We start from the raw sequence: 20,462 nt of genomic DNA on the forward strand, positions 1-20,462 counted from the left end.
GCAAGAAATATTTAAAGTTATGAAAAACAAGAATCTACAACCACGGATACTCTACCCAGCAAGGCTTTCAATTAAAATGGAAAGTGAGATAAAGAGCTTCTCAGACAGAAAAAAACTTAAGGAATCCATCGCCAACAATCCAGCATTACAAGAAATGTTAAAAGGTCTTCTGTAAAAAGAGAAGGGGTAAAAAAGAAAATAGAAATAACAAATATAAATATAAATAATAAAATGACAGTAACGATGTACCTATCAGTAATCGCTTTAAATGTAAATGGATTAAATGCTCCAATCAAATACATAGGGTAACTGAATGGATAAGAAAACAGGACCCATGCATATGCTGTCTATAAGAGACCCACTGCAGATCAAATGACACTCACAGATTGAAAGTAAAGAGATGGAAAAAGATATTTCACACAAACGGAAATGAAAAAAAAGCCAGGGTATCAATACTTATATCAGATAAAATAGACTTTAAAACAAAGGCTATCATAAGAGATAAAAAAGGGCATTACATAATAATAAAGGGATTGATAAATCAAGAGGACATAACCCTAGTAAACCTATACACACCCAACATAGGAGCACCTACACACATAAAGCAATTATTGACAGACATAAAAGGAGAGATCAGTAGTAATACACTCATAGTAGGAGACTTTAACACCCCATTGACACCAATGGACAGATCTTAGAGGCAAAGAATCAACAAGGAAACAATGGGCCTAAAAGAACAGATGGACTTAATAAATATTTTCAGAGCATTTTACCCCAAAGCAGCAAAATATACATTCTTCTCAAGTGCACATGGAACGTTTTTCAGGACAGACCACATGTTAGAACACAAATCAGGTTTCAATAAATTTAAGAAGATTGAAATCATATCAATCGTCTTCTCTGATTACAAGGGTATGAAACTAGAAATCAACTACGAGAAAAAAACTGGAAAATACACAAACACATGGAGGCTAAATAACATGCTACTAAACAGTGAATGAGTTGTTAATGAGATCAAGGAAGAAATCAAAAGATACCTACAGACAAATGAAAATGAAAACACAACGACTCAAAATTTATGAGACACAGTGAAAGCAGTCCTAAGAGGGAAATTCATAGCAATACAGGCCTCCCTCAAGAAACAAGAGAAAGCTCAAATAAACAATCTAACCTTACAATTAAAAGAACTAGAAAAAGAACAGCGAACAAAGCCCAAAGTGAATAGAAGGAGGGAAATAATAAAGATCAGAGTGGAAATAAATGAAACAGAGTCTAGAAAAGCAATACAAAAGATTAATGAAACCAAGAGCTGGTTCTTTGAAAGGATAAACAAAATTGACAGACCCTTAGCCAGACTCATCATGGAAAAAAGAGAGAGGACTCAAATAAATAAAATCAGAAATGAAAGAGGAGAAATAACCACAGACTCCACAGAAATACAATGGATCATAAGAAAATACTATGAGCAATTACATGCCAACAAATTGGACAATCTGGAAGAAATGGACACATTCCTAAAAACATACAGTCTCCCAAGACTGAGTCAAGAAGAAATAGAAAATCTGAACTGACCAATACCACCAATGAAATAGACTCAGTAACCAAAAACTTCCCAAAAAACAAAAGTCCTGGACCAGATGGCTTCACAGGTGAATTTTACCAAACATTCAAAGAAGAATTATCACCTATTCTTCTCAAACTACTCCAAAAAATTCAAGAAGAGGGAAGGCTCCCTAACTCCTTTTATAAGGCCACCATTATCTTGATTCCAAAACCAGGCAAAGACATTACAAAAAAAGAAAATTATAGGCCAATATCTCTTATGAACATTGATACAAAAATCTTCAACAAAATATTAGCAAACCAAATTCAGCAATACATTAAAAATATTCATACACCATGATCAAGTTGGATTTATTTCTAAGATGCAAGATTGGTTAAATATCCACAAATCAATTAATGTGCTACACCACATTAACAAATCGAAAGATAAAAACCATATGATCATATCAATAGATGCAGAAAAAGTCCAGCATCCATTTATGATAAAAACTCTCAGCAAAGTGGGAATAGAGGGTACATACCACAACATAATAAAGGCCATATATGACAAACCTACAGCTAACATCGTACTCAATGGGGAAAGGCTAAAAGCATTTTCCTTAAGATCAAGAACAAGACAAGGATGCCGACTTTCACTGCTCCTCTTCAACATCGTATTAGAAGTCTTAGCCATAGCAATAAGACAAGAAAGAGAAATAAAAGGCATTCGAATTGGAAAGGAAGAAGTAAAACTCTCGTTATTTGCTGATGACTATACAGAGAGAACCCTAAAGATTCTATCAAAAAACTGTTAGAACTGATCAATGAATTCAGTAAAGTATCAGGTTACAAAATAAATACTCAGAAGTCAATGGCATTTTTGTACACCAATGATGAACTTTCAGAAAGAGAAATTAAGAAAACAATCCCATTTACAATTACGTCAAACACTATAAAATACCTCGGAATCAAATTAACCAAGAAGGCATAAGACCTGTTTTCAGAAAATTATAAGTCATTGAAAAAAGAAATTGAAGAAGATATAAATAAATGGAAGCATATACCCTGTTCATGGGTAGAAAGAATAAACATTGTTAAAATGGCCATACTACCCAAAGCAATCTATAGATGCGATGCAATCCCTATTAAAATACCAATGCCATTTTTCAGAGAGCTAGAACAAATAATCCTAAAATTTATATGTAGCCATAAAAAAAACCAAATAGCCAGGGCAATCTTGAGAAAAAAAGAACGAAGTCAGAAGTATCACACTACCTGATATCAAACTATACTACAAGTCTACAGTAATCAAAACAGCATAGTACTGGCATAAAAACAGATACATTGATCAATGGAACAGAATAGAGAGCCCAGAAATAAATCCATGCCCATACGTTCACTTAATATATGACAAAGGAGGTAAGAATAAACAATGGGGTAAAGGTAGTTTCTTCGATAAACGGTGTTGGGAAAATTGGACAGATATATGCAAAAAAAAGAAGCTAGACCATCTTTTTACACCGTGTACAAGAATAGACTCAAAATGGATTAAAGATTTAAATGTAAGACCCAAAACCATAAAACTTTTAGAAGAAAACATAGGCAGTAAACTCTCTGATATTACTAACAGTAATTTCTTTTCAGATATATCTCTTCAGACAAGGGAAACAAAAGAAAAAATAAACAAATGGGACTATATCAAACTAAAAAGTTTTGTACAGCAAAGGAAACAACCAACAAAACAAAAAGACTACCGACTGTTTGGGAGAAGATATTTGCTAATGATACATCTGTTATGGGGTTAATATTCATAATTTATAAAGAATTTATACAACTCAACAACAACAAAAAACAAACAATCCAATTAAAAAATGGGCAGAAGACCTGAACAGATACTTCTCCAAAGAGGAAATATAGACATATGAAAAGATGCTCAAGGTCGTTAATTATTAGAGAAATGCAAATTAAAACCATGATGAGATATCACCTCACACCTGTCAGAATGGCTATCATCAGTAAATCAAAAAACAACTAGTGTTGGCGAGGATGCAGAGAAAAGGGAACTCTTATACATTATTGGTGTGATTGCAAATTGGTACAGCCACTATGGAAAACAGCATGGAGGTTCCTCAAAAAATTAAAAATGGATATACTTTTTGACCTAGCAATTGCACTTCTGGGTATTCATCCAAAGAAAACCAAAACAATAATTCATAAAGATCTATGCACTCCAATATTCATGGCAGCACAATTTACAATAGCCAAGATATGGAAGCAACCTAAATGCCCATCAACAGATGATTGGATAAAGAAATTATAGTTCCTATATACAATGAAATATTACTCAGCCATTAAAAAAAAAATGAAATCCTACCATTTGCAATGACATGGATGGACCTAGAGGTTATTACGCTGAGTGAAATAAATCAGACAGAGAAAGATAGATACCATATGATTTCATTTATATGTGGTATCCAAGGAACAAAAAGAACAAACTAATCAAAAACAGACTCACAAATATAGTGGACAATTTGGTGATGGACAGAGGAGAGGAGGGTTGGGAGGCTGGGAGAAGGGTTAAAGAAATACAAATTAGTAGTTGATAGTTGGGCACAGGGAGCATGGAAGAGGAAATGCAGTTAGCATTAATATGATGGCTAAGTGGAGGGCCAGGGGAGGGAGGGAGCAACTGGGGGGATCGTTTTATGAACATTATAGATATCTAACCAATGTACTTTATACTTGAAACTAATTTAAATAAATAAATATTTTCAAAAAAATCTCAGAATTGTTCCTCTCCACAGAAATCCTTAGTAAAAGGCGAAAGATTTATACAATCTGAAGAGAAACCAGAATATCGTGTTTTTTTCCTGATGCTTTTATCACAGAATATGTCACTTGTAATGTGTGCTAAGAGGAAATGAAAGATGAAGGGAGAAGAAGCCAAATTGAGAAAAACTAGATGGTCATTTCACTTCTCTTTTTTTTGTCCTTATTCATAGCCAAGATCATCATGAATTTTCTGAAGAGAGTAACAAAATCTAAAAAGAGGTCAACTCAGTGCCAGATAAAATCCTTATCTTCATTTTCAGCCTTTTCGATAATGAGTTGAGCATCAAAAAAAGACAAAGCTACACATGACCAATAACCCCACATACAGGTTTGCCTGGAAAAGCCAAGTGGATCCAAATAAAAGATTCCCCAGGGAAGACAAGAGCATCAGGCTTATGGCTGACGTCAAGATATCTCCCAGGAAAAGGTAGCTATGGTGCCTGGTAGAGTGTACTCAGGGTGACGACCATTGCTGTGCCCATGAGGTAGTGAGAAAGATGCTGTTAAGGTAAAGACCATTAGATCAAGGCCTGGGGTTGATGGCAACATGCAACTCTAAAGCAGATCCCAGGCCAACTCCTATAAGGAAAGTAAATCTAACAAGAAGTCCCAGTCTTTTTGCTCAGTTTCATGGCTATGAGGTGTTGCCATCAGCTTAATCATCAACCCCAGGGAGCCCAAGGCAGAGGGCAGACCAGCCTGAATGAAATGAGTCACTCCATGGACATAGGCCCCCACAGCTGCCACAAACACACAAAGGGTAGAGCTGGCAGAGACTTTCTCCAGGTGCTTCTGTGTTGAGGGGGTTATGTGGGAAAATTTTAAGAGCACATTGAAGTTGATCTTCCAGTCAAATATGTTCATGATGTCAGAGTCTGTGGGATACAGCCTCTGTTCTCAATTTTTTCATTAGTTCTGTTCTTAAGGATGGATACAGGGAGAAGCTAGAGAACTACTAAAGCTGTTGCTCTCATCTCTAAGTCATGGGGCTCTAGGTCCTCTTGATCTAGATGTTGCAATTATTGCAGGCAGTTGCACTGCCAACCACAGCCTTCTATAACCATGAAGAATATGTCCTCTAGAGAGCATACTTACAGGAGGGCAGAATCCAGACCTTCTTATCCGCCTCTCAGGAGCCCACACAGCTCTTCCAGTGCTGGACATGCTTCTCTTCTGGCACACTTCTTGATCTGTTTTTTCTACAGGTGATTTGCGTGGGTCAGATTGTCTCTACTGTGGCTGCTGATTTATATGCCAAGGCCAAGCAAACCACAAAAAAAGGTAAAGACTGTGTACCAAGATTTGGAGCCTGTGAATGTGGGCATGCAGTCAGAATCCAACTCATCTTTTGGTCATGAATATTTCCAGAAAGTTCCAAAGTGTGTTGCTACCACGGTACTTGTGAAAGTCCTTTATCTTGTCTGCATCTCTCAGCTGCTGCAGAGGTAACACAGACTAGAAAGCACATTTTCTCCTAAATATTTCAGTCTGCTTCTCTTTCTCTTACTACTAGCTGGAAATGCATCCTCTCAGCTACAGCTGACCCCTAATTATGCCCACTGCCCTTAAGTAGACTTGCAATCCTTCTGGTTTTCCTTAAGGGAAACCAGTGAGGAAAGCCCCAAATTCCAAATTTGACAGGTGAATCTTGAGAAGTTCAAATCCTTTCCTCTTAACATATTTAAATTTCCTGAGTATGTAAAGAGCTCCTGAAAATCAAGAAGAGAAAGCCAATAGAAAAGTGGGCAAAGGATGCAAGCAGACAGGACATAGGGGGAAAAAATATAAATAGTCCTTCTATATAGGAAGAGATGTTTGGTCTTACTAATAGGAGAAATTCAAATTAAAAGCTACAATAAAATGACATTTTTAACCTATCAGATTGGCAAAATACAAAAGTTTGATGACCATTTGTCATGCTGTGGGAAAACAGATGCTCTCTTTTTTGGTAATGGACTGTAAACTGGAACAATTATGTGAAAGGAGATTTAGCATTATCAATCAAAATTCCAAATGTATATGCCCTTTGATCCAGCAACCCCGCCCTAGGAATTTATGATGCAGCTTAGCTTGAACACATTCAAAAGAATGCATTTTCAAAGTTAACCATTACAGCATTGTTTGCAATACAAAAATATTAGAAATAACTCAACTGTCCATGTATCTATACAATGGAATTTTATGCATATACATATATAAAAGAATGAGGACATTCTCTATACGCAGATATAGAAAGATCTCCAAATTATATTGACACATAAAAAATTGTGGAAAATATTTGCGTAAAGAAAGGTCATAATATATTTCATATTTGCTTGTATTTGCATCTAGGAGCTCAGGAAGAGCACACAAGGAACTACAATGGTGGCCTCCTTTGGTAGGAGCGGGACTAGACAGAAGGACAGAGAGAGCAGCAAGACTCTCCATCAAATATATTTTAATTATTTCATCTTTTAAATCATTCGTGTTGCCTAATTTTGAAACATAATTTAAAATATCACCTTGAAAAGCCCCTTAAATTGTCCATAAAGTCTAGCACACAAGGTTTTATGATCTTCTCTGTAACGCTTATGCAGATTACAATTTGAAAACAACTTGACTACAATAAAGAACAAAGGTTAAGGTGTCTAGGTATTAAAATCACTCTCCTTTAACATACCCACCAAATTCTTGGCTGGAAGTGGGTGGAGAATTCTAAGGAGCGCATGCTTGCCTGTAGGGATTAGACCAATCTAATATTAAGCCTCCAGAATAGGTCGGTTTGTTGTCATGAGGCTTAAAGGAGTCTCAATTGCAGTGAAGTTTGAAAGTTGTAAGTAAATTAATATGCATGCAATGGGACTCTGTTATAATGGGGGTCATATTTTCTGAACTGTGCCAGGTCAGGATACATGATGTGAGAAGGGCAGCTGCTCCAACTGACGCGCTAGGACATCCTGTCTGAAATCCACGCTGTCCTAGGGAGTTCTAGGAGTGGTGGTTAACATCACGTATGGTTTACAGTGTGAGGGATGTGGGGGTGACCAAAGTCAGAAATCTTGAATTGCACTGCAAAAAGGGTAATACCTTTTCTTTGCGATCCTCCACAAGACGCAATACCACACGAATCATTCACTAGACCTGCAAAAAATTGAAAACAAGGAAACATTGATGAGGCATTTGATTCCATTGATCAAACCATTGAGGTTGAATTCTTTTTTTTAATTTTATATTATTATTAGTTTAAAGTATATCGTATATTGGTTACACACTTATGTAGTTTATGAAATGATTCCCCCGATTCTCTTTCTCTCCGCTAGCTCAACACCCAGCCATTACATTAATGCTAACTGAATTCCCTATGCTGTGCTCCCCAACCCCATGACCATATATTGACTACTAATTTGTACTTCTTTAACCCTTGAGGGGGAGGAGGACATCAACATTTAGTCTATAACATCTAAACCTTAGTCATTCCTCAAGTCTCCCCTCCTCCCTGAACCTCCCAATGACCCCACCCAGGCTGACCAGTCCACATCTGCCCTGCTATTAAATTTGTCTTCTGAACACCATTTAGCAGTTTGGTTCAGTTCCACAATCCTGTTTCATGTGCCCACTCTGAGTGAGGCATTGTGCTGGGCCAAGGGAAAACCATAGTAATGACACGTCCCTGACCACAGTCTATGGAGAAACAGACATGGAAGCAGGCGATTGCCACAGAGACCTCCCAGTGCTGGGGGCTGCACACTGAGGGGGCCAAGAACTGAGAGCTGTTTGCTCATCCAGAGTGCTTTCTAATTCATTCTTTGTCCCTAACTGGCTTGCAACTTTAGAGGAAGCAGCCTGTTTTATTTCTTCCACCTTCATTACTGAGCTCTAATACTCAGAAATGTCAACTGACTAGAAAAGATTCAAGTGACATGATGACTTTAAAATCAAATGACCAGGTTTGAATCCCAGTTCTACCACTTACACTAGCTGTAAGTGTGACCTTGGACAAGTTTTTGACCTATTTGTGTCTTAGCTTCCGCATCTGTTAAAAAGAGCAAATATGGTACCTACCTAGTAGGATCCTTGTATTAAATGTGCTTGGATGTAACAGCATTTAACACAGTGTCAGCACATATTCACCACTAAAGAAATGCTAGCAGTGATTGTTATAATGGTGATCTTTATTATTCTCCAGCCAGTCATTTATGCTTCCAGCCTTATGTTTTCTGATTTTTCTAGCCCACAACACCATAATGGAGAAGTGAACAAGAGAAGACTTTCTGACCAAGTTACAGTGGCAGAGAAGATAGGTGTCTAAGGTTTGGCAGGGCTGCTATATTTCAACTTAGTGTTGGCTGAAACTTCCTTTAAGCTACCAAAGGTGTCCAAATCTGATTTGATTAAACAATTATACAGTTTAAGATACATGTGAAAAATGCAGTACAGTTCTGGATGTATAAGGCAACCAATCAATAATTGGATTGAAGTAGTTTTCGTAGGCTAAACTGTTAGTCACTCCTCTCCAGGACTAAGGCAAAAGAGGGAGCAGAGAGCCATCTGAGATGCACAATCATTTACATATTTGTTCAACAAATATAGAGCACCTAAAAAGTTGTGGCCAGGCATTTCAGAAATGGCGAAAATAATCAGAGATCCCACCTCATGGAGTTTACAATTTAATTGTACATGGTCTTATAATGAAAGCAACATAAAGTAAGAAGTGTTGTGCCAGATGCAGCACAAATATAGTCCTGTGGACAGTAAGGAGGAGGAGGTGACATGATCTAGACAAGTGGACACAAAAGAAAAGGAATTCCAGGTGGAGGGAAATAGAGAAGCAAAGGCTGGGGGTCAGAGAAGTACCAGGTATGTATCAGAACATAAATAATTTGGTCTGACTGGAGGGTAGAGTATGAACTGGGGAAATCTGGAGATAAAACTGGAAAACTAGCCTGATCATAGCTATTTTTAAGTATAAGTTAAAGGTTTGGGTTTTCTTCCATCTACAGGGCAGACCTTTGACAGTTTATTACCAAGTAATTCACATAATCACAGGGTATAATCTGGCAGACTGTTTAACAAGTACTACATGTGAAATAACAGTTGGAAAGCCATTATCATAGTCGAGAGGTGACAGGCTTGAGGGAGAATGGTGCTGATAGTAATAGAGATTCAAACAACAGCCCCTGTCATCTAATGGGATAGGGTTGGCAAGGGAGAAGGCGTCAAAGGTAAATCCAAGGTTGTGCTCAGGTGAGTGAGAAAACGTGGTGCCTTCAACAGCAACCGGCATCACAGGAGGAGGAACTGCTTTCAAAGGGAAGGAGGTGAATTTTAGATTTACAGCCTGGTAGTCAGCCAAGGAATTTATCCTACCACAGTTAATTTGGAATTGGCAAGAGGTCTGGGAATCACGAGCCCAGTTAGTAATCAGAGCCATGAGACTGGATAAAACTCACTAGTGGGTGAAACTGCAGAGAGGGAAGCAATAGGAAAATCTAGAAGGGAGACGAGAGAGGGAAAGAGAAGAAATAAAAAAGGAGAAAGAGAGGAAGGAGTGAGCCAAGGAGGCTCAGGAGAAGGCAGACCTGAGAGGTAGGTGTAGAGGCAGGAAGCACTAAACACCTTGAAACTAAGGGTTAGAGTGCTGAGGTTTGTGCACGCACTCATAGCAGAAGCACACCTTCAGAAAGAGCCGACCTCCGCCACACCTGGAAGGAGGTTGCCATTACTAAGGAAGATTTTAAAGGCCCTAAAGAGTCACCCACGATAGGCCTCACCGTCCCCAACCCCCCGCCCCCACGCCCATACACACTTGAAACAAAAAACCTCTCCTCTATTGGCTTGAAAAACCACACATGGATGAAGGAACCCTAAATACCAGGAAGCCTCAATGTTCCTCCAGATCCAGGAGGTTCAGGGGCCGGGTGAAGCCTGAAAGCCCTGTCCCCCGGCTCACAGCTGTTCTGCTTTTACCATACCCACAAGACTCGGGTGAGGAGCCAGCTTATGGATTTTTATCTGCGGATTGCTCTGCGAATGTCATTTGGCAGTGGCATAGATGAGGCCACTCAAGCGGGGGGGTCTCATGTCAAAGGGAGCTCGCAGTATGACAGAAACAGGAGGCGAAGGCCCTTCCCAACGTGAGGGAGAGGAGGTCACCAGAAAAGGCTGTATGAAAAACGGGGACGCCTTCGTGATCTTTAGGGGGAAATGAGCAGACTCAAAGCGTTTGCCTCCGTGGCCACTGCGCCCAAACTTGGTGATCTGCAGCTAAGTCAGCACCGGCCAGAAGCAACTGGCCATTCTGATCCAGGTTCTCCCGGTACCCATACTCCGCACTCTGCCAATAAATCCGAGCCCGCACAGAAAGGCCGGGCGCAGCCCCCGCAGGGCCGCGGAGCGCCTCGCGGCGAGCGCAGAATCACGGTTTACCTGGGAACATTCCTGCTCAGCTCAACCGACACTTTCCGCTCCGACGCGGATTCACCAACGGTGGATAAAGGCCAGAGGAGAGTGTGGCTGTCTCCTCCCCCGCGCCCGGGGATTCTGGGGTGGGGAGACCCCGGGTCCGGCCACAGCCTCGCCCCCGTGGGCCCAGAGGTGCCAACGTGCGCCCGAGGAAAGCGAGGAAACTCGCCGTGGTTGTGCGTGCGGCGGGCGCCGTTGACCCCGACGCGCCACTGCCTCTCAGTGCAGGGGACTAGGGCCCGGACCCTGCCAACCCGGGGTTGGCACAGCACCCCTATCGCAGGGACCTGGTGACAGCGACGAGGTCAAGCAGCGCCCCCGCCAGGACATCCTTGTAAAGAGCACACTCGGGCGTCTTGACGACCCTAGACCACAAGGTGAAAGTGGTGGCGGTTATCCAGGTGCTCTGGAAGAAAGAATTTAAGCAAAACATGTTTAAGCTGTTCTGGCGGCTTTCTTAAGTAGATTCAGCGGTTCTTGGAAAACATCTTTGTGGGAAACAAATTGAAAACTGTACGTGGCAGAGGCTGAAGGGATCCTTTCTGTAAAGAGAAGTGTCTTAAATAGCTTCAGAGACCTTGATGTTTCTTAAACCCACTTGTCAAACTTTTCAAAAACTCAAAATAAATCACATTATACAATTCCTTTGTGTTTAACGATGCGAGTGTAAATGGATGTATATTCTGCTTTCAAGAAATGGATGTTTCTTCATCTATTGCCTGCTGCATGCAGATAAAAGAGCTAAATTGAAGCAGATACCTGGTTTCCCGGGTGTAGGAAAGATATAATTCATTCTTTGAAGCTGAGCAAGGACTAAAATGTGCTAGCATTCATTTGAGGATTTAATCACCAGTGGTCTGGCCTCCCTGAGAATATTGGACAAAATATTTCGCTATTGCAGAAGGGCTGTCCTCGTTTTCAGAGTACTGGTTTGCTATGCTCTGGACAGAACAAGGTAGTGGTCCAGACCTAGGAAATCAGTAAACAAGAACTGACAGGAAAGCCTGAGATGCTAGAGGAGCTGCCTAGGATGGTGAGTACAGCTGGTGTGCACTGGTTGAGCTAAGGTGTCACTTAAATTGTTAGCATTATCTTTTAAAACTCAAGACACTGAATGCGTTATGTGACAGATCTATATGCTTACCACTCCTTCAGCTTCCACATCCCTCCAGCGGGTACTTGTTCTTAAAGGTTACTTACCTCTTTGGTTTTTCCAAAACTAAAAAGCTAGCCTTTTAAAACTTAAGATAACTATGCTAATTTGACTTTGCTTTTACTCTATTTTAGCTTTCCTTACAGGAAAAAAAAAAAAACATTTTAAACTTGGCTATTTTTTAAACAGGCTCTACAAATTTTTAACAATTATGCATAAATATGATGCACCTGAAGAGTATTCTCTGCCTTTCATAATTCTTTTCTTTGTTTCAATTTTGATAAAGGTCGGCTTCCCACTTAAACCCCAAAATTTTAGCTTCTGAACTGACTGCAATTTATTCATGCTAATAGAAACCTCATATAAAATGATACTAATGTCAAAAGATCTAAAGTAGAAGATTAAGCATAGAACATTTTTAAATAATTGATTAGTTTATCTTTAGCTAGAGTGTGTGTTGCGTACATTTAGCCTCTGCTTCTGTTTGTCAAAGAATTAGGAATCCTTTTAATGTATCCATGAAAGTAATGAATACTTGTCTGGAAAGAGAAAACAAGCTTATACAAGTTCAATGAATCATTTTTGAGGAATACATAGATAAATGTCTTTAAAAAGAAACTCTTGTACTGCTAATCAGTTATAGTGGTTGTTTTAAAAAAAATTTTTTTCGCTATTTTTAAATCATATTCCTTTGTTGTCTTCTGAATTTTTCTTTTAGATTCCATTAATTGATTTTATTTTTTTAATTAATTAATTTTTTTTAATGGTAACATTGGTTAACGAAATCTAATAAGTTTCAGCTGTACACTTTAACAGTAAGGCATGTATATATTTACGCTGTGTTCACCTCCCATAGTTAGATTTCTTTCTGTCACCACATATTTGACCCTTTTTATCCCATCTACCTTCCCCCCCGCCCCACATCCCCTACTCTCTGGTAACCACTAGTCTATAGTCCATGTTCATGAGTCTCTGTGTGTTTGTCCTGCTCATTTGTTGCTTTTAGATTTATATCCCACATACAAGTGATATCATATGGTTTTCAACTTTTTCTGTCTGGCTTATTTCACTTAGCATGATTATCTCGAGTTCCATCCATGTTGTCGCAAATGGCAGTATTTCATCTCTTCTTATAGCTGAGTAATATTCCATTGTATATATGTACCACAGCTTCTTTAGCCAATCATCTATCATAGGACACTTCAGTTGCTTCCATGTCCTGGCCACTGTGAATAATTCTGCTATGAACATCATTGTGCAAATATCTTTTTGGATATGGGTTTTCAAGTCTTTAGGGTAAATATCCAGTAGTGGGATTGCTGGATCATATGGTAGATCAATTCTTAGTTTTTGAAGGACCTCCATACTATTTTCCATAGTGGCTGTACCAATTTGCAGTCCCACTAGCAGTGTGTGAGGGTTCCTATTTCTCCTCATCCTCTCCAACATTTGTCATTACTAGTCCTGTTGAGTGTAGCTATTCTAACAGGTGTGAGATGGTATTTCATTGTGGTTTTGATTTGCATTTCTCTAATAGCTAGCGATGTTGAGCATCTTTTCCATGAATCGATTTTAATGCTGTCGCCTAACGTTTGGGGCTCAAGAACAAAAGTTGATTTTCTGAATGAGTTAAAGACTTGGCAGGACATTAGTATAACGATCTTTATTGAAAATATACAGAAAATTAGGGCAATTCAAAATTTGTAATTTTTATTTACAAAATATTTACATTTTTTATTTATATATTTTTAAAATAGTATGTAATCTCCAATTTTATGTATAAGCAGTTATGTTCCTGGAGCTTCAACAAAAAGATGGTGTTTAATTCGATGTAATCAATATAACATTTTTTTTCAATTGTATACATTATTTTTATGCTGATTTTACAAAGAAACTGAAAGCCTACACCATAACATTCCTATTTTTAGGAAAAATGGGAGAACAGAAAGGATTTTGTGGTTGTTTGCTTGCTATTTGCAAAGTTTATTTAAGGTGCTAAGCCTAAAAATTATTTCGTTTTTATCATTAGTCTGTGTTAAATACTGGAGTATAATGAGCGATAACCTATGGAGACTATAAAAGCAATATTCATTTATTTTAATGAACAAATTTGTTAGAAATTCACAAGGCTCTCAGTTACCTAAGAATCATTAATTCACTCAATAAAATTCAGGGTCACCCCCTAAGATGATTTTTGGAGGGGAACTTAAGGGAACCATGGAGAAAACCTATGGGAATATTTGCACCATAACTTCAACAAAATAATGTTTAGCTTAATTCTATTTGTTGAATTCTATTCATGTGTGCTCAAAATGAAGATTCGTTGTTATTTCCTATTGGAATAGATTTATTGTGTTAATGTGAGAACAGCCAAACAATTACAGCCAATATACTTATGGGTTTGGTTCAAAACACATAATCACTAAATAGTTTTAGTAGCCAAAGCATATTCAAAAACTGTTCAGTCTTGAGTAGTCTAACATAAACATTTAAACATTACATAATAGCAAACTTCTTTTTGTCCAATTTTCACATATACAAACAAGTTGATTTTGCAGCATAAATCCACTCAACTCAGTAAATCCCTTTTGAACTCCTGTTCATTTCTCCTCACTTTTTTTTGTGGGGGTGGGTTTCCACCTTCTGCAGCCATCATTGTCAACAATAGAGCAGCCGGTGTGAGGGTCACGTGAAGGGTTAAAAGGATGGCAGGCTAAGCGGGAGTTTGAAATTAAGGCGGCAATTTATATGCTACACAGGTCATCAGAAGTTTTTGTTGGAACTATAGCAATGAAAATAACAACAATAATAACCAATATTTGCATGCCACTGTCCAGCCCTGCAAGTTTGTCTCTGGGTGCTTAATAAAATCTTGCTTTGTAATTTTTACTGAATCATTATATGCAGCTGCCAGTTTCTTGAGTGCAGGGACTCTGTTTTGTATTTTATGAACACACACATATACAAACTCCTCAGAAATAAACATTCTTTTTTTTAATTTTTATTTTTCAATTAGAGTTGACATTCAATATTATTTTATATTAATATCAATTGTACAGCATAGTATTAGTGAAATAAACATTCTTAAACTGACTGCTGAGTGGTTAAGAACTTCAAGTAGGAGATTTATTGGATTTGATGATGAAAGAGCTTTTAAAGCTGTAAGGGACCAATGACACCATCAGAGAAGACTGTAGGAAAATCTGTAATGAATGGGCAGAGGAAGGGAGTGGAACAGAGAGGGAAAGACAAGAGAAAACTCTAGGAATGACCCCTCACCCCGGAAGTATTAATACAGGGCGAGAGCCCTTCACAACCTGCAATCTTCATTCTTTTTAATGGCTAAAAGGTTCTGGTTTTATTTATCTATTCTATTCTTTTCCCATTTTCTAAATATTTTTTCTGCTTTTATCTTTGTTGTACACTTATTCCCACTTTCTCTTGATTTATTCTTCTATCTTCTTAAGTTGAAAGTTTAGAGTTATTTTATCTTCAATCATTCTAAGTTAAAAATAAAAGTATTGGACGTTATGAAATGTCCCCCTAAATATAGTTTTAGTTGCATCTCACAGATATTGATATATAACCTTTTCATTGTCATTTTTACATCTTTATTTTCTATTTTTATTCTTTCTTTTAAGCTAAGTATTTAGAGTTTTCTTTTAAAATTTATCCATGGTTGGATGTCTTTTTTCATTAATTGTCAATTTACTTGTACTGTGATCACAACTGACTGTTTAAGGAAAAATGAGTATAAAACAAAATAATGAATAAAGTGAGAGGGAGAGGGACATAAGCATGAGACATAGCATTAAAGAACAAAGAAAAACAATGAAAACAAGGCACAAATAAGAAAAGCAAGTAAAAGAGCCCAAGTGGCTGGACAGAGTGGAGAACTCAGAGGACTGTTTATCAATTGCTGGCACGGCAGGAGGTCTTGATTGCTGAATCGGGTACATGATGCAGGATAGTGTTAGGAGACCAGAAGGACATGGGAAGGGAGAGCGTCAGAAAAAAATGCACAGGAAAAACAGTCCTCAGAGAAAACCCAGCTAATCCTTGGTTGCGACGGCGCTTTGAAGCCCAGCGAGAAATGTCTTACACAATCTGCTCTTGATCTGCTCTGATGGTTTTAAGTGTTAAGACAAGGCTGGATACTCTTTTTCCTGAATCATTCTTTGATGTTTTAGCTCCTTGGGTGAATTTAATTATTTCTATATCTTCTATTAAATTAGAAAAATAGATTTCAACATAGAAAATGAGCCAGGAGCCCAAACTGAGGAACTCATCCCATTTGTATTATTTTCTTCAATAGTCATTTTTGCATTTCTATTATTATCAGTACTGTGCATAGGATAAACACAGAGGGTCATCAGCTTTTAAACCTCTAACTTATGTACAGCCCTCACATGTATGCCAATTCTCTTCTTGTTGAGCAGAAAGCAGCTGCTTCCACCTGAGAAAGAGTAAGGTAGCAGTTACTCCCCCTCCAGAAGAAAATTTCATATAACCATCATCTATGTACAATACCACAGTCACCGGGGGAGCAGGAGAGGAGATGGGTTCCCTGAACCACTCCTTAATTATTTCTTTCAATGAGGGATTTAATTAAGGAAGTTGCCTAGAATGTTGTGGCATTCATAAGTCCCTAGTGAGGCACTGGTGCTTAGTAGTGATCAGCCAGGACACCGGAGCCAGGCTGCCTGGATTTGAATCCTGGCTGACTACTTACTAGAGTATGACCGTGGACAAGTTACTTAAACTCTCATGCCTCAGTTTTTCTGATCTATAAATGGGGATTATAGTAATATTTGTCTCGTTAGTTCGGTTTGAAGATTAAATGAGCTAATGCTTAGAACACTGACTGGGACATAGTAAGCACTCAGTAAATTAAACTCTTATTATTGTTATTCCAGAATGCAGGTGCCCTCACCACTGCACAGTCATGGAGACAGTGTCAGTCCTGCAGAGAGAATGAAGCTACCAAAGAGAACACAGATACAGGATGCTCAAGTTGAACAGAGACACAGCATCACCCAGTCCTTTTCATTAAAAAATTAAACAGCCACCCAGAAAACTGCAAAGCAAATTGGAGAGAGGCCAAGTCTTCAGTAGAAATCACTGATATGGATTTTGTACTCAAAGATTTTTTTTTTTTTTGATGAGCACTAAAAAATGAACCAAGAGTCCAGACTGAGGAACTCATCCCACAGCCCTGCAATAATGAGACTCATAACAGGACAAGAAAAACCCAGATCACCCAGTACAGGGTCCAGAAAAAAACACAGATTATTCTCTCAGCCACACTGCATAGGCTTATTATCAGTCCTTTAGGGAGAAAGAACAGGAAACCAGATCCACTCTAAAATCTTTATGATAAAGATCTCATTACAGTATGGATTCATTCATTCTTCTAAAAAAAAAAAAATCCTTTTGTCTTTATAAAGTTAGAGGTGAACTAGGCTTCATGCTAGACATTGGAGATACCTGGTGAACAAGACAGATACAGACCTGCCCTCATGGAGTTTACGATCCAATAGAAGAGACTGACATTAAACGAGTAATCACACAAATGTCATTGTAAGCATTCATAGTGCTCAGAACATGAAATGTTCAGTGAAGATATCAGGGTTTTTTAGATTTGGGGTTCAGAGACAACTTTTAGAGAGAATGACAGTAATGCCATGTCCTGAAGGATGAGGGGACATTAGCCAGGGAAAGAATTGCCGCAGATCATGCCAGGGAGTTGGGGTGGGAAATGTGAGGGGTGGTCCAGGAACTGGGAAGAGGCTTGTGCTGTGAGCATCATCAGTGGGACAAGAGGGCCTGCAAGGGACAGGAGTGGGGGTGCGGGCTTGGGGGGGAGGGCAAGGCTAGACACCCACACCATGTGGCAACTTTAACATTTTGTTTTCTCCCAAATACAAGGCAAGTCACTGAAGAGTTTTAGGCACACACAACTGACATTCAGATTTGTGGTTTTAATCAGTCATTCCCATTGCGGTGTGCCAAACAAATTTGAGGGACTAGAATAGAAAGGAGAAATACATTTGGGAAGCTTGCAATATGGCTATTAGAGTCAAGGTTATGGTGAGCATAAACAAATACAAAGACCCTTCTGTTGTATCAAACCCTAAAGGGCTCCCATCTGTCTGAGTGCTCTGTGCTACACAGTGGCACCCAAACCATGGGAGAAATCACTGAAGTTCCTCAAGCAGTAAAAGTTTTATTTGGATTAAATTTAGTTAAATCGAAAAGTGTCAAGAAGAACTTCAGCCATGTGGAAGTTTGTGAAAAGAATGGATTTGACACACTGGAATAACTAGCAGGAATGTGAGACTGAGACTGTGAAATGATTAATTATGCTGACGTGCTGGGGTTTGAAGCGGCCACCAGAATTCAGGATACTTGAGCAACGGATCGAGGAATTAGGCAGATGAAGATCATTACCACACCGGTTTCATTAAAAGCAAAGTTAAATCATTTGGCTTAGGTCTGTGGTCAAGTATTTTTGCAAACATTTCGCCCCTGAATTCAACTTGTCCCAGTCATAGTGGGCCCTACATTTAGGGAGATGGTGCAGGTTTGGGCCCATTTGGGGGACTTTTGCCTTTGTGGGCTTCTTCATAAATATTAAAAAATATATTTTACAACTGCATTGGTACAAAAACAAATATCATCTAGGCTGTTTTTTTTTTTTATTCTGATTTTAAAAGAAAACATTCTCATGGACCCCTAAACTGGGCTAAGTCAGCCCAGCAGAAGGCAGAATCCAGGACAGCAGGCAGGTGAGCCCCCAGATGGGGCGAGGCCTGGAGCTAAAAGTGCCAATAAGAGGCAGTGTTACTCTCATGGGGTCCTCCTCAGGGAACATGACTGGCTGTCCCTCCAACAAAGTACTCTAGGATCCAAATAAATGTTCTGGTCCTGGGCGGCCCGATTCCTATTCCCACGGGTCCATGTACCATGCAGCATGAAGAAATAGTCTGGTAACCAAAAATAACGTTAGTGTGTTTGCCAACCTCTGTGTCTTTGAAGAACATTAAATAATTCATCACGACATTTCTAGAAAGCCTGTTTCCTCCTAATTCCCTAAAGCCCTGCAAATGTTCTTTCTTCAAAACTCACCAAATTCTGACCCCCACCGGGCTCATCTATCTTCTCCAACTCTGTCTTCCTTTTGTTTCCTCCCCACCAGTACCCAACGAAGGAAAGCAGAGACCAGTGGAGAGGAACAAATGGCCCCCCTCGGGAGGGGTAGAGAGGGAGGAGCGCTGCGGACACAGCCACCTTGTCAGTCTTTGCCCTGTTCCAACTCCAAAGGATAAAAGCCTTAAAAAATAACTCGTTTCATTACAACGGCAGTATGGGATCCACTAATAGAATTGCCCTTTACAGAGACCAGTTGTCTCTGGAGCTGCAGCTGAGGCAGTGAGCACTGGGGTAGGTAGGAGGCCTGTACTGTTTCTCAGGTCCAACAGACCCACGGAAAATTGTCTCAGAGCCCATTCCCGAAGAAGAGAAAAGCAATGTTATCCAGCCCTCCATGTGGAAGTTTGCTTTAGCTCCTGTGGCAGGTAGCAATGGCGTGGCCAAAGAATGCTGAGGAATTCTTGGCCAGCCACTCGGCAGAACTGAGGGCTCCATTTTATAGATGAACCAGCATTCAAAAACACCAAAATCCAGTACAGATTGTAAGTTATAGACAAAAGCTATGCAAATGTTTGAGGAAAGCAGGACCCTTTAGACAGTTCTGCACCAAGGAGCTGTATTTCTGCCTGGGTGCTCGATCTGCTACATAGAGACAAGTGGTAAGTGTGCGTTTGGACAGCTGGTGCTTTGAGACTTGGGAGGGTGGTCCCATGATGAGCAAACTCATGAGACAGCCACGCTCCCAACATGGCCCACATTTCCAGGGAGGCTGAGACTCCCTCCTGGACAATGAGGAGTCTGTAGTTTTACATTTTTGAGCAAAGATCCAAGCCTGCCAATAATGCAAGAGCTCAAGAAATATCTAACTCCAAGCTATCACTGCCCACTTCACATGCAAGGAGTGACCACATCGCTGTGTGAACAAAGAGCCTTGGGGCTTTGGAAGGACCTCTGTGCTAGTAAATCTTTAAGAATAGTTGGTTCTCTATATATACACATTTCTACTCCCCAGAGAGAGACTGCAGCTCCACCTGCTTGAAAAAGGACATAAAAATAGCCAGGATCTGGAATGGCCACCACATTTTAGAAGGGATATGTTGGGTCTTCCTAACAAGCATGTCCCATCAGTGGTTAAACTAAGCCAACCCAGCCCGTGGCTGGAAGACACCCAGGGTCAGTACAGTCTTTGAAAACTTGAGGGATAAAAGCTAGGAAATAAATTGCCCTGACATTTAAAAGCTGCAATAGTTTCAATTTCACATGAAGTGGAAAGTTTATTACTCTATGAGGGTAGACCATGTCAACATTCCGAGGAAACAGAATTATTCTCTGTCTCATCAGG

The 20,462-nt window shown here is 39.4% G+C and overlaps 1 non-coding gene and 1 pseudogene across 1 annotated transcript; both read right to left on the minus strand.

Annotated features, from left to right (window-relative positions):
* Positions 1-4,281: 4,281 nt before the first annotated feature.
* On the minus strand, positions 4,282-4,400 carry LOC120587901 (U5 spliceosomal RNA). The gene has a single exon (XR_005649090.1). It is a non-coding gene; the product is annotated as a U5 spliceosomal RNA (small nuclear RNA).
* A 100-nt stretch (positions 4,401-4,500) lies between these two features.
* Positions 4,501-5,238, minus strand: LOC120587728 (bax inhibitor 1-like; annotated as a pseudogene).
* Between the last annotated feature and the right edge of the window lie 15,224 nt (positions 5,239-20,462).

This window comes from Pteropus medius, unplaced genomic scaffold, assembly GCF_902729225.1.
Source record: "Pteropus medius unplaced genomic scaffold, Ma_sr-lr_union100, whole genome shotgun sequence".
NCBI lineage: Eukaryota > Metazoa > Chordata > Mammalia > Chiroptera > Pteropodidae > Pteropus > Pteropus medius.